The sequence below is a fragment of the Pangasianodon hypophthalmus genome, chromosome 7 (genome assembly GCF_027358585.1).
Source record: "Pangasianodon hypophthalmus isolate fPanHyp1 chromosome 7, fPanHyp1.pri, whole genome shotgun sequence".
Classification (NCBI taxonomy): Eukaryota; Metazoa; Chordata; class Actinopteri; order Siluriformes; family Pangasiidae; genus Pangasianodon; species Pangasianodon hypophthalmus.
In genome coordinates this window covers 8,455,793-8,469,098 of record NC_069716.1, presented here as the reverse complement: position 1 = coordinate 8,469,098, position 13,306 = coordinate 8,455,793, and the positions used below count along the sequence as shown (strand labels likewise).

At 35.6% G+C, this 13,306-nt stretch overlaps 1 long non-coding RNA gene across 1 annotated transcript in view; it reads left to right on the top strand.

The window, feature by feature from the left end:
* The window catches only part of LOC128318570 (uncharacterized), a 42,203-nt gene extending 33,465 nt beyond the window's left edge, over positions 1-8,738 (top strand). The window contains exons 4-5 of the long non-coding RNA XR_008301970.1: positions 5,649-5,754; positions 8,595-8,738. This is a non-coding gene — a long non-coding RNA (uncharacterized LOC128318570). The remainder of the gene's footprint in view (positions 1-5,648; positions 5,755-8,594) is intronic.
* The last annotated feature ends 4,568 nt before the right edge of the window (positions 8,739-13,306 follow it).

Sequence of the window (13,306 nt, the reverse complement as noted above, 5' to 3'; positions counted from 1 at the left end):
AATGTTTTATGTTTTATGTAAAGCACTTGAAAGTAAAATATAGACATAGATGTGCCTTATGCCTTATAGCATTAAAGATCATTAAAGACATAGATGTGCCTTATGCCTTATAGCATTAAAGATCATTAAAGACATAGATGTGCCTTATGCCTTATAGCATAAAAGATTTCTGCATTCAAATTAAATACCATCATACACTTACATTAGTAACTTTTCATTGCATAAACTCCATTATCTGCATAATTTAGTTGATAACTTGTGTTAATCTGTGTCCCTCCCTTAGAATTTCATAGTACATAATGAGCATCTCATTGAACAGATCATTATGTGCTCTGAAACAGTAAGGGAGGGTTTTATTTAAATTATCATGTTGATCTATAATCAAGCATGCAAGGGCGCAAGTGCATTATATAGCAGTTCAGATCGTGTTGCAATATATGAAAGCTTAGTGAGACAATGCTCCTATTGAAAGAGGGCTAGGACTACAGCCAGACCACAAGAAAGTGCAGATTTGACCTGAGAAGCATTTGCATGTTAAGTGCAGTCAATCTGAATTGATCAGAGCCAAATTAAATGCAATGGGTTTCAATATTTTCCCTGTTCGCACATTAGCCTTCTATGTGCAACCTATGGATGTATTGAATTCAGATTAGTAACCTAAGCATGGACTTAGACAAAGAGGAACTTATCTTTAATTAAAATCATGCAGGTAGACCCTAAATCCTATTCTGGGGAGGTTGTTGTATTTAGAATTGCTAAAGGGTGTTCTCTTCATGTCTTTTACTCATGCAGTACTCAATACTCATGCAACACACGTGTGAAGTTTTGAATCTGTACTCACTTTGCTAAATGTATAACTGCTATAAATCGCAAAAGTGTCAATAAAGTGATATTTTTCTACATTACACAGGAAGTATAGGTTTGTGGTTTTAAGGTTCACCATTTTAATGATGGCATCCTCCATCCTGCCACACACACACACACACACACACACACACACACACATCGCTATGGCTATATCAAAGTCAAAGAAAGGGAAATGAGGGAAAATGAGGAAAAAGAGAATAAATGTGAGTGCAGTCACAAAATATGTAAAGATACATACTGTCTCAGTCAGTAGGAAATTGCTGAATTGAGAAATGTCTTCCATGATGAAAATGATGAGAGGAGAGCAGAGTAAATGTAGCATACACAGCTCTGATCAGGACATTTCACAAACACCGTTTTCTGTCACTTGGATGTATATACCTCTGTCTCAGACCATATCATTTACCAGCCTTACTGGAGAAACATGAAAGTTGGAGATATCATTCATAATAATATAGGTTTTTCATCATATACCTCCTATTTATTTATTTATTTATTTATTTATTTATTTATTTATTTATTTATTTATTATTTCCCACTAATTTCTCTATACCTTGGTATCTCTGATAACATTTTTATCCACAACGTTTAAGAGCTAAAAAGAAATCTTTTTGCCTGTAGGCCCTTAACTAAAGCGTCAGCAGATTAATCAGCTAAATGCCCTCTTTAGTGATCCTAATTTTGCTCCCTACAAAACAAAAATGGCTCTTGAACCTCTTAAACCATTTTCCACTGGGAAAGATACATGACTGAACGTGTTTAAGAGTATTCAGCACAGTATTATGCTTTATTGGCATGTCTGTAAATAGGATAATTTCTGAAATTTAGTCTCAATGAGCCGCCATCGCTTTCCCTGATTTATTGACAAGCAAGCATTGCCTCCCTGCTCGAGATAATTGGAGAAGCCATCTCATTAGATGGGGGAGAGTCTGTGATCTGGAGCAAATCTTGCATGAGAAGATAATTAATTATGAGTGCTGGTGCCACTGTCACAAGGAATGCACCCAAATCAGAGTCAGTAGAGCTTGGTTCGAATGTTTCTTCTCATCTGCGCCAGGGCAGTTCACGGAAGTGCAGTCAGGAGTAGCTGATTACTGACAAGTAATTAACAATGTCAACCAAACGGAGAGATGGAATTTATAATAATTATTTCATCAACATGGTGATGATCTTGTAGCGAATCCCATAGCCGAAGAAAGGTTAATTACTTGCCATTGCGCAACATCAGAGCAGCAGCTGTGGTACAGCACAAGGCTTGTTTTAACTGTTAGTGAGCTAATTAATTACCAACGCAATTGTGCTCCTTGTGGCATGAAATATTGAAACATTAGTCTCACGACTAAGTCTTAAGACTAAAAGTAAAACTTGTATCCATAAGACATTTTGGCACATTTTGGAGCAAAAAGTCTTGCGCCAGTGTTTAATCAAAAACATGATATTTTCTTTAATTACAACAGTTCACGTTATGATCCTCTTCCTCTTTGTTTATATGGTGCATTTACTCTTCTCATTAGTGCCACTGTTTATATACCTAACGACCAAGCTAATTTTTGACATTTAAAAAATATACACATTTAATATGATAACAGAATATTACCATCTACCAAATATTCTTTAAAGTGGTTATTTCTTGTGATTATTACTGTGAACATTTCCTACTTCTGGCAAATTAACCTGTTAAGTGGCTGTTAACCTGCATATCATGCTAGCTCAGAAATAGATAGGTTAGAGATTAAAAAAATTTGATTAGATTCTTTCATCCTTGATAAGGCTGTGAATCAGTTGTGAATTTTTACAAATAATTTTGACTGTAGACATTGACAGAGCTGTTTATCAAGATTGCCTGAGTGACTCCTGTACCATATAAACAGAATGTAAGTAGAAAACAAATGCAAGCAAATGTTACAACACATTTAAGCAATGCAAAGCGTTACAGTAGGTTTGTCATAGATTGTTCTTTCCCATGGGGTTTGTTCTCTCTGCAGGGTTGCACAGAGACGTTCAGAGTCTGATAGTCCTGTAAATTAGCTAAACCATGCCTATTACAAAAATTTAAACACAGTGCTGTAATTAAACTAGACAAGGACTTTGCCATAGTGTTAAGGAATGAATATCAATATTGATCTTTTTTGTGTAAATAATATTAATTGCATCCCTTGTACTCTCAGCACTGTTTCATATAATTTCAGTACGGTTATGTTAGGACACTTCAAACCTTATTTGTGCAACAATACATGAATTGCTTTTGAAAAGGCTCAATAAAGTGATATTTAGATATTAGAGGTTTATAGTTAATTAGCCTTTCCTATTGTGCCTATTTGCTGATAACGGTGGTGGGGGTCACTAATCTGCTGGCGAAGGAGAAGCAAGAAAGCTTAGACCATATCTATGGTGAATTCACATTTCATGCATCCTTACCAAGTAATTCTTTATATTTCCTGATAGCTTGTATGAAAAATAGGCCAAAAATAACTAATCAGGAAAATTATATAGAAGATATAGAAGCAGAGTGGTTCAGTGAAAAAAAAAATTAAATCAATAATGAGGAGACTTGGAAATCCAGCCCTCTTAACATTAACAATTACTGTGATTAACAATGATACTCACAACTCATTTTTCATTACAGAGGAGAAGAGATAAGCTTGTTTATATAGACTAGCTTTTCAACCAATGAGCAATTTATCATGGTGGAGCTCATGAAAGCACATAGCAGCCCACAGCAATTAAAACCCTTCCCTTTGACCTTGTGACAGCCAAGGACCTGAGAGTCCACAAGAAAGTGGAAAGCATTTTGTGGCCATGTTCATGGATAGCATGTGCATATTACAATCCCCTTAATATGTTTTTATTTCACGAAATAACTCAGAAGGTATTATCGCTATCATGTTGATTTCATGAGCCCTTTACACACTAGGCACTGAGAAAAAAAATCATTTGTATTTTGCATTCATGTTCAAGAGACATGAGACAGCGAGGCAAGAATAGCTAAAACTAATTCTCTCATTCGTTATTGTGTTTCACTACTGATGTGTTTTACGTCTCGAAACCCGTGCTTCATTTTCTTTTAATCTGTGCTAGTAAGACCACCTGGGAAGAAAAGACATTTCTTATACTGAATATGAAACCTGCAAAGCTAAGACATGAATTGTCATCCTAATAGAGTCCCTTTACAACCATTCACTGCAGTCTGTTGAGCCAAACTGGATCTAGAAAAGGTCATCTTGTTCCTAGAATGGGTTCAATTTAAAATCCATAAGACGGACTTGGGAGAAAATGAATCTTAAGGGACTCACACTGCTCTCTTGTTCACAAAGTTATCTGTGAAGAGAGCACAACTTTGGTACTCGGTGTGCTATCTGGATGACTGACCATCGTGATCCAGTAAGTGAGGTTGGAATAGACTGAGCACTTGATGGCTAAAAATCATTGTGCAATAGAACTGTGTAGGGCAAAAGCTATATTATAGTGCAACAAACGATTTACTATAAGCCGTGTCCTGCCACAACAACCTGCATCAAAGGGGTAGAAGGTTAGAAAGCAACCCAAATGGTAGCTGTAGCCTTCGAGTAATAGTTAAATGCAGGAGTGACATTTGAAACAAGTAGCTGTATTCAGATTTGGTGACTTAACTCTAAAAGTTACTCGTATTCAGTGTTGGTTTACGCATTTTTAGCAACATTTAAGTCTATTTTTTCATGTAACTCATTCAGAATATGTAAATCATCTGCATGCCTCCAAGGTTGCCAGATTTTTCTTGAGTAATAGCATCGGAGCCAAGGTTTTTCAATAGAGCCTAGACGACACCTATATACACAAGCACTTGTTCTTAAGTTTGAAAAAAATCAGGCATAGACAATGCAGACTGAAGAAGGAAACAGTGTTTTTTTTTTTTTTTCGTTGCTGTCAAATGTAATACAATTTAACATAAAAGCAAGAGACAGTTGAAAAACAAAAAAATACAAATAAAAAAGAGTAGTATGATGGTGTATGAATGAGAAGATGAAATGCATTGAAATAAACATCTAATAGGAGTGTAGTATGTTAGCTTTATGTTGTCGTACAAATATTCTTAATTGCAATTATCACATTAATCCATGTGAATTTGGTTTAATATTTTTTTTTTTCATTATTCTGTAGCTTATAAAATAGCACTTGATCCAGCACATCCTATTATTTTGAGTTGTATTTTTTATATTGTGCACTGACAGTTAAATATGCACACATTTCTATCTTTTTCTATCTATTTTGTCACATTTTTAATTCACTATTTCGAGTTGTCGAATGAATAAAATTGTGTGTTTTAGTTAATTCAGTGCACTCTCCTGTAAACATGCCCATAGTTCAGGATAAGCTAACTGAGCACTCATCTGCTTCACTTACAGCTCACTTTAAGTAAGTAATGTCTCAGATTACAGATTACAGCTCACTTTTACTTTTACTTCTGTATCCTCTGATGTCCTCTGTGCAGATGAAATCTCATCGATTTCAAAGTCATATTCTTATTAAGAAATTATTATTATCGAAAGATATTATTAATTAATTAATAATATTTATGCTTAGTCATATTTATGCATTTAATATTGGCCTTGAAAGGCATTCAGTAGTTGTTGAGTGTATTCACAGCCCAAAACAATGTGACATATTGTTGTTTACATCGAACTTTCAGACAGTGGTGAACATAATAATGTTCCTTTGTGACTCTTAGGGTGACTCTTAGTCTTAATACTGTGACTTTTGTCCACGTTCAGATAATCAGTATTTTGTGCTTTGCTCACTGCTAGGTTAGGCACACCATATGAAGGATGGGCATTTTTGCAGCAAGGTTGAAGCAGTGCTACGTCATCAAGACCCATCTGAAAACATGTTTTTGCAACATCTGTATAGCGCGTAAGTCTGTATTTATGTTTGAGGTCTGTATGCTGATGTGCATAATTTTAGTACTAAATCTTCTCTGTGTGCATTGAACTCAACTCTGAATACAGCCCAAGAAGCACAAAAGTGATGTTTTTTTTTTTTTTTTTGTCATTTATGACCTCTTTATTTCCATATTGAAATGAAATGAAATAAAATTACTCCTTTGAGCACCTCTAAGGCATGACATGCTCACTTAAAGTACAAATCCCATCCAGCTGACACATTTTTGCCAACAATTTTTCAATATTTGTACTGTGTCGTTGTAATGATTACCTGAAGATAATTGTTATTATTAGCCACTTTTGATGCTTATTACTGAAGCAAGTGTTCTATTAGGACTTCATTAAGAGTCCCTTGACTAAATGGTGATTGACTCTTCATATGTAAATACCAGAGCTGAGAGCCAAGTATTTTATTATCAGACAATTAGAAATAAATAACATCTTAACAGTGTTGACCTGGCACAAAGCCTCGCTGTACCTACTTTAGATTCCACTTACAGACTGTCTGTCATGGAAAGTAATGAGCCATAAAATTTAATTCAGAAATGATATTACCAAAAAATGATGGAGTGATAGCATGGCAACAAAAGGCCTTGGCGTCCGGTGCTCATCTTTACATTTGGCTCCATGTATTCCTATTGATCGCACAGAATCACTTAATATTGCCAAGGATAACACTTCCTGGTGCTTTTTCCCGCCCCTCCCATGGTGAGGCTGGAGAGCTCAGGTACTTATAGTGCAGAATTGACCAATGTGTCTCCATGTAATTACAGGGATTTCCTTATCTCGCTCTATTTGCTGGAGCCATCCCGCCAAAGAAAGGCTGCTGTTAATGCAGGGCCCTTCTCATATCTCATTTACATTGGTCACTAATCCAGGCTCCATCTTGGTGTTGAGATAATGGCATTAGCTCTCTCACTCGTTCCACACATCCATACCTATAAGGGGAGGCTCGTTTTATGAGGTAAAGGTAAGATATAGTGAAAGCAATGGGATGGCATGTGATATGTCAGATTGCAAAAACCTAATCTTAGGTTTTTTAATGTTCCATGTACATTTAAAAAATAATCTTGACTCTTAATTAATTCAGTGGACATAATTTAGATCAGTTTGAGAATATTTAATATGCAGTCTTATTTAAAAATTGTATTAGACCCATATTCTGCTTCTGGGAAAAACAGTCCTAGTCACATAAGTATAAAAAACTGACAGTTTGAAAAACAAGAAGATCTTCTCTACCAAATAGCATGCAAAGAGGTTAGAGCCCCCAGTGTCAGGGCAAAATACAAACTTAGATTAATTTCATAGATTAATGCTTCAGAAAATGTGTTGACTTTAAGAGGCAAGGGTTAACGTAACTCACTGAGGCCTGCTAAGTTTGCCTCTAAGGATGCATAACCAGGATAAGCATTTGTTAACCTTGTGCTTTGTCAAGTTCAGCAAGTCTGAAAAATGGTAAAATATATATGCAAATGTAGATTTTTTTTGCCTTTTTTTTTTGTTTTTTTTCCTTTTCCTGCTAGATGAGCAAGTATCCTGTACTGTAAATGTAGCTGTTATTAAAACAAGAGTTATTTTAACATTTTTAACAGTTTGTATGGTTTATTACTGCTGCATCTTTAAAGAAGAAAATTTCCATCAAAAAAAAGTATGAATTCTGTCTTGGGTAGTGATGAACACTGTCACATTGCAATATTACTCCACACTAATAATATTCAACTAGATTAATAATGAATAATTTAAAATCTCAATGCCACAATGGAGTATACACTGCTAAAAAGCGAAGTGAAATTCCAGTAATGATAGTGTGCTGGGGGTAGTATTCATTTCTGCATTTCAGCAGAGCACTGATGCAGAGGAAGGCTGACCCTTGAAAATTAGATAGATGCACCAGAGGCCCGCTATCATTGCGCAGCCGGCGACCAGCTCTTCTTATCAGTAGAGTGGGCTCGTTTGTTATTTCTCGTAGAGATATACCCCTCCACTCATCCTATTGGATGCCTCAGCCCAAACCACCAGCCAGACCACTAATGAAAGCTGCTTTTCTGTAGAGGGATTGTCATGATCCACTACAGATTAACACAACGCTTTGTGTTGAGTACATATGTCATTTTATAATTGATTCCTAAGCTGGTGTTTATCATTAAATAGAGCTTTCTGGTACAGTCGTGAGCAGTTTTTAAGTAGTCACATGATTACTTGGTTAGTTGGTAACTTAGTATTAATTCATCATTTTGAAATTTCTTATACACCTTATTTTTTCCCAAAAGTGTCAGTTCATACTAAAACCTTAACAAGATGGCGGTTCCCATGTGCTTTCTATTGTTATTTTATTAACTGCTTCTCATTTCCTCTAGCAAATACACATTTACAATTCCATTAATTAACAGCGAACTAATGGAAATAGGAACAAATGAAACACTCATTGTATTGCAAATACAATGTCTGTATTGACCAGAACAAAGGCCCTGGGGTGCGTATGTAAACTTAGTGTGACCTGCAGGACAGACTTGTTATCGCTAAATGTACAGCACAGCATGAACAACATCATGTACATCTGTACATTTTGGAAATGAAAATGAGAAGGGGTAAAATTCAGGTAAAATAGGGAAAGTTCTTACCCCACAAATATAGATTAATGAATGCTCCTAAAGATGCGAACAAGAGAGAGGCTAACAGTGCCTTTTGATTGTATCACCATTTTCATAAAATTCAGATGAGGCAGAACAAATGTGCGTTTGTCACCTGTATGTGCAGCTATTCAATACTCCCACTCAAGTGTAATACATTAAACTCCTTTTCTGTGCCCAGGGCGGATCTTTTTTCTTTCAAATTATGACCTGTTTCCACCCAGATGAGCCCTAAAAAGCAGACATCACCAAGAGTGATCAGGGTTCTGCTCATGAAATACCATTCTGCTCATCCATGATTTGAGTTAATAACTTCAGAGTCCTTTCAAAAGGTAAAAATCTGGAAAAAAGAAATGTGCTATTGTTAACCATATCTGCATGTCATTGACTCTAGTTATATGGACACCAGCACAATGAGATTAACCAAATTCTCTTCAAACAGCTGTCAGAGCTTTTGAAATTGAATCTCGCTATTAAGGAACTTTCAGTTCATCTACTTTAACAGAATATATGCATTTAGCAGATGCACCTATCTATAACCAGATATCTGTATAGTGTATAAATGGATATTAGGGGTAATAATGATAATATATATGACATACAGTTACAAATTAGTGGAAATGAATTGGCCCTTGTGGAGATGCTCAGTGTGTTTGCTGTAACCTGTATTTCCTTTTACTTTATGGGTCTTGTCTGTATTCTCTGCTCAGCTGAGGCTGTCTCACTGAATATCCACAGCTATTAATTTCAGATACTTGCTTCAAAAGGAGGGTCCAATTTCCAAGAGAGAAAAAATAAAGTACGTATTGAATAGTTTTTTTGTGCAGGAAATGCATTTATCATTTAATCTTAATAACCCTGACCATCATTTAGGCCAAATAAGTCCCTTTACCTCACCTTTTTCTCTACTCTAAAGGCATGCCTCTAGCTTTAATTATGACATATTGATTTTGTAGTTAAGCCTTGTTTGGCTTAATGAAATCTTTTGTTGGCCCTAATTCTGTCTTCCATTGTCCTCCCTGAAGCACTTTGATTTTTGTCCTCGCCTTTTTTTGTGGTGTTTGAAATATTTAATCTCTCTTTGGTCATCGTCAACGTCAATGGGCTCCCTTAAAATGGCCACTGTTGTCGTTTATCTTCAGTTTCCGAAAGCTCTTGCATTGACTCCTCAGCAATCAATTTCCTAAATGATGTAATTATCTGCTAGTCTTTTTTGCACATTTAAAGTTGAGGGTTTATTTTAGATCAATTCAGACCACTTTGTGTGCAAATTGCGCAATTGTATTGCCTTCAGATTCCTCACCAATCCAATTGGGATTAAGGCCCTTGGAGTTGAATCCCTAATGAATGTTTTTTTCTTTCTCTTATTTCATTCTGCAGCTTGATGGTGAATTGGTCGTCCTCTGTGTGCTGGAGAAAGGGATATATGCCTCAGTTTCACTGCAAATTAAGAAGACAGTAAGCTGCAAATCATAACTTTGGACTGATAAACAATCAATAAATATCTGGGGTTTTTTTTTCATTTGTTTAATTAACCTTTGTATCACAATGTCAAAATTGCATCTTCAAATGTAAATCTCAAATAGTAAAAAAAATACCCTGACAGATTATTTAAACTCCAGGTTGTGACACTATAAAATGTGGAAAAGTTCAAGGGGGTGAATACTTATGCACTGTATTATTGTTATCGTGAAAATAAATCAGCTTATTCTTTTATAAGCTTATATTTGTAAAGTTATTCCATAAAACTGATGAAAAAAATAATTTTTATTTATTAAGAACAGTTTGTCCACAAATGTTTGATGGGCAGTATAGTAATAATAATAATAATAATAATAGCTGCAACACAAGCTCTAAATAGGTAACAAGCTCAGTACTTTTACTAATGATCTAGGCCTATAGAATTCAGTGGTCCTCTTACGTTTTTTTTACAATGGGGGAGCGCGACGCGTTTGTCCCACAGGGAGTGTCAGTCTCTGGCTCAGGTCTGGTTCAGCTCTGGCTGGCTGGCTGGCGGTGGGGGGAAAGCCGTCAGGGGAGGAGGGGTCTGCAGGCCACTAAATCAGTGCACGCTTGTCAACATCCTCAGGCCGCGGGAATTACTCAAGTGAAAATAACAAATGGCTGTCATTGCCAAGCCAAAAACCTGTGATTATAATTATCACATCCCCAGTGACCTTGCATAAACTTTAATCTCTCTCCAATGGAGCATTTAAATAGCCTGTATCTACTGGCAGTCCTGCGCCACTGGAACACAGAGGATCACTGATTCACGAAAGAGCTATCGCAGGGGCTTCTGTGGTATGAGGGATTGCACATGCGAGAGGCAGAATCTGTGTGTGTGAGTTCTTGTTGGACTGTGTGTTTGCCAAAACACATTATTAATAAAGTTGGATGGGGATGGGGCCACTTGTTTCATGCCTTGTCAGCCTAAAACAGTATGTATACAATCTGAATGCTGTTTGCATTTAACAGTATTGTTTTTTTATTATTATTTTGATACCAAAGAAAGACATAGGTGTTTCTGGTCCTTCAGTTCTTTAAGTATGTCTGTTTTGCATACAGAGCTGATTTCTTTATTTTCATCTCACGGACATATTCATGTACACATCTTCAGAAAGCAACCAACAGAAACAAGTCTTTGTCAGCATGGATTACCCAACAAAGCAAAAAGCAGATGAGCCTGTGTTACTGCGTCTATGCTGATTTGACAGTGAGCTAATGACTGTCTGCAGCTCCAGCATGGGGCCTCTTGTCTCAGCCGGAGCTCTGCAGCATGGCTGGCTAATTGGTGGGAATTCCTTCTGTTCTCAGCAGTCATAATTATTGCCTGATTAACTCTGATTAGCATTGTAACGACTGCTCTAAACAAGCAACAAAGCTTGCCAAAGCATGACGAGGACTGGCACCGAGCCCATAATCTGCACCAAAGTCAGTTATTACTTGTTATAACATGGCTTTTATTAGCAGCCTTCAGCACGTAGGGCCAAACCCTGGAATGCTTGTGGTGGCAATACAGTAGTTGATTATATTGATTAGTTCTGCTACAATGATAGTTTAACTATGAGGTGAATTGTTTGCAGTAGATTTCTGCTGTTTTGTTCATATTAACAGTCAGTGTCATTTTTATTAGTGCTCTTAAAATGAGTTCAGTATTAGTTTCCTGGTCCTGCACCGTCACTTTTTATGAAGAGATTGAACAGACAAGATTAAAGTGAGGGAAGGTGAGCTTGTAGTTAAGCATAAGACACTCATTAGAAGAAGTATAATATAGTTTCATTGAACTATTTGATCTTTACTTGGGAAAAGTCAGAATGGCACATCACAATAACCTTACCATGACTAAAATGCATTAACTGTCTCTAAACAAAACAGGAGCAAAGGATTGAGAGCAAAATCCACTTTACACTCAGATTTTTTCTATTCAAAGAACTCATTAGAAACATCACTACATGTTGGTTTGCTTCGATCAGCTGAATCAGACAAAATGACTTGACATTGACATTTCCCACTAGAGGGCACCAGATATAGAAGTAATATAGAAGTCTTAGATTTTATACAAATTAGCAGTCCTTGTGTAAGATCTACTAATTTTAGCATAGAGCAGAGTTCTTTACTTCTATTCTGACATTCCCAGTACTGTCAGTGAGTTATTAGGAAGCTTTGAGGGAGATTGCATGATTAGATTACATTTAAAATGTGTACGTGACGTAAAGATAAAAAATATTTTAAACATAGGTAAAGTAAATAGCTATTAATTATAACTATTAATAAAACCTGTCTACAGCACTTAGAAAACAGCATTTCTGCCTGTCCCAGACCACTATAATTACATGTTACCTTAAAATATAATCATTAAAACATTTTTAAAAATCTTACTATTTTTGAATTAATGTGTGAAAACATGCTAAAAAAAATCCTTTTTCATGAGTCATGCATTAAAGGTTATGAAAAATGTACATTTAGGTCCCACAACACTCAACTTGATCAAAGGTCTGAACACATTCACCCCATGAATATTTGGAATATTCCTCAAGTCACGTGTTCAAGGGGAAGGTGCATCATTCAAATTTCAGGAAGATCATGGGAAGAAAATAAATAAATACTCTCATTTTTTCATTTTCAGTCATATTATGATTTTTGGCTTATAAAGTCACTTTGAAAGTATAACACTGTTACCCAAATTATGGATTGAAAGTAAATTATTCATTTTAAGAAATAATTTTAAGAAAAGTATTAGAGTGCACTTAATGTCCTCATGCAATTAGTAAAAGTTTAATGTTTAAGAGTTACAAGTGCTAAATGGGAACAAAATCATGGAATACCCCTTGAATTAATTGAAATCGACAAAACATTTTAGTGATACAGTGTTGTCCAAAAGTCTGAGACCACACTGAAAATCTGGGATTTTTATTATTTTTTTATTTAAAATTGGAAATAAACAGAAGATTTTAGAAATTTGAAATATTTAAAACAAAGAAAATAAATGTTAAATAATTTGAATGATTAATATTCAAGAGTCTGCACTATTTCTAGGTCCCTATTTAAATGTAAGCAAATTTGTGATACTGACCATGTTAACTGCTTTGCACAAAAGGTCAGATTTTCCTCATGCCTAATCTCTGAAGCATGTGTTCAGACGATACTCTGATGGATTTGTTCTAAAATGGATCATAAGGTTTTGCACAAACTTGTAGAGTCCATGCCAGCTCGAGTGCACACTGTCATTAAAGCAAAAAGGGATGTATCAAATACTAAGAAACTCTGAAATTCATGTAAATATTTCAAAGATTCTACATTTCACTCAAGTTGTCATCAATAATATAATTTGTAATGAAAATCATTGTATTAAATTAGAAAAAAACATGCAAAATAGAAGCATTTTCACTAGTG